The following is a 2,500-nucleotide window of genomic DNA, read 5'->3' on the forward strand; positions in this document are numbered from 1 at the left end:
TTTTTTTTTTACCATGTACAGGTGAAAGCTTACGTGGTGTGACGATACCTTTAGAGTAAAACAAATCCACATGACTCCCCTCTCCTTCATATATAACCTTTCTGCATTCTTGCTTCATGGTTGAAAATCTCAACAGCACCGATGGACAATGGATCAACATTGCTTCTCAACTAATCAAACAATAATATTACAAGAGTTTATATACCACTTTATGAAAAAATAGAAAAGGTCTGAATGAAAGTAAAGACACGATAAACGGAAGGCTTAGACAAGAGGCCACGTAAGCCACGAGCCATGAGGGAAGTCGGCGTTAATGCCATAGTCCTAATGCTGAGTGTAGGGGCCATGAGTCAAAAGTCCACCTACCCCCCGTGCCCCACCTCACGATGCTCAGCGTTGGCTAGTGCAGAAAAGTTGCAGTATTTATAAGTGAATGATGATAACAGGCCAGCGTGACATATGGTACAAGAAAGTAGGCCAGAGTTCTCAATCAGTTCATGAAAGCTACACAAAGCTGATGGCCCAAAGATCGAAACTAATTGGTTGCCGAGTAATCAGTCAGTGGTGCAAATGGTTGACCATCATTGCAAGTGCTCCATTCGTGACTAAGAATTCAGGTCTAGGTTTTCCTCAGATGCTTAAATGTAAATAACAAATACACTTGCAGAATTGGGGCTTGACAGAAGTGGCAAATCTCATTTCAGGTTAAATTTCCAAAGGAGTCAGATTGAAGCTTTTAGGAAATACAATAAAAGTATTAAAATATGTACACAGAAAAGGAAAGAGAAAGGAAAGAAAACAGTTGCGAGACACCAAAGTTTGGAAATTATTGCTATGGATAAAATTTAAGATTAACCATCGACTTCTACAATCAGATAATTGAACGTGGCACATACTCTTTAGCATTAACACTTTATCAAATGACTTAATTTCTGTCTTTCCTAAGATAATTACGCTTAAATGAAATAGTAGTGCAAATAGTAACCCAATGTAGTAAGGTCATAAGCTGAGCAGTGATGCAGTAAGCCTCTGAGAGGACCTGTTTAGTATCCTTGATCTTAATATTGAATTTCCCTGTTTTCATTTAATGATAATATGCAGCCACTTGACTGTTACATTCATGTGATTATTATTACTTCTTACATTTAAATTATGGGGCATGGGTGGCATGTAATGACAATAGACTTATAAGTTTTTTATGTATATTACAAAAAATGATAAAGTATAATTACATTAATATCTTGGAAGTGCTCTCAGTTACATCTTTGGCACGATACGGCATTTCCCTCCCACGGTTCAGGCCTAGAATATCTAAGATGGGCAGGCATTGGAACAAAGGTACCTTCACACAAGCTACACTGTCTCTGATGTTCCTTTGATTTTCCCTCTCGTAAAAAGTTCAGATTTTTTTTTTTTTTTTTAAGGAAGAGTCTCACAGAAGACCCAACAACAATCCAGCATCTGTGAACGGTACCAAAGTCAAAGACAGGGGTTAAAAATAGTCTCCATACACAGACATGGGAACACAGAAAGGCGGGCCTGAGCCAAGGGAGATGGCAGAGGGGGCAAAGAATACATTGTGACCTCTCAAACGTGTCAAAGGAACACACATTCATATACACTGTGAGATCCTAGCGGCTACGAGGTACAAAGAGCTGAGACGGTGACCCTTAATGAGGAAGTCTGGAGTGTAAATGGTCAATCATTAAAACATTTTAACATGGCCAAGAACTAGTCCCAACATCACCAGGAACTGAAAGCCTGGCGATCAGCGGGTATTCATTCTCATACAAGATTCTTTTGACTTCTAAAGAATGATGTTTTAAATGTGCAAATAATAGTCCATACAGGGCCAATCAATGCTATATCCTCCTGTATAGTATAGGGCCAATTTTTTTTGCTATCCCAGCCAAAAACTGGTCAGCATTAGTTACTTGTGAGATGTGACAGCCAGGGACAACAAACAGACCAGCTGTCACAACCAGGAAGTGCAGGACATTAGACATCTGCACTGAACCTACAAGGAATATCTTATGAACTAGGATACAAAAACAGCATTTTTAAGTTACCTTTGTGCATAGGCTACCAGTCTCAATTTTACAGTCATATTTAGCAACTATAGGAGGGTCCTTCTCATCCTATGGCTAGAATATACACCAGACGGCAGGGATGGGTAAGGGACTCAGTCGCCGCACACACTTGCAGAAAATAGTATAATTCAACTGGCCAAATCTTACAGGGAATAACAGTCATCTTCCAATCATTTGATGTGGAAATCTAATATCTTTATACCTTTTTTTTACACACAATTGTGCACTGGTGTAAATGCAATCTTTAAAAAAAATAGAAAAATAAAAAATAAATAAAAAAATTGCAAACCTGTTGTCCAAAATTTATTGTGGCTATGTGTATTTATGTTTCTGCATCTGTCATTTCACCTTAGGCCATTTATCAGCTTCAAAACTGTAATGAAAATGACCTGAGTATTTTTCTTCAAAGT

Source organism: Penaeus japonicus, unplaced genomic scaffold (assembly GCF_977035675.1).
Source record: "Penaeus japonicus unplaced genomic scaffold, GWHDUDI00000001_assembly GWHDUDI00000002, whole genome shotgun sequence".
NCBI lineage: Eukaryota > Metazoa > Arthropoda > Malacostraca > Decapoda > Penaeidae > Penaeus > Penaeus japonicus.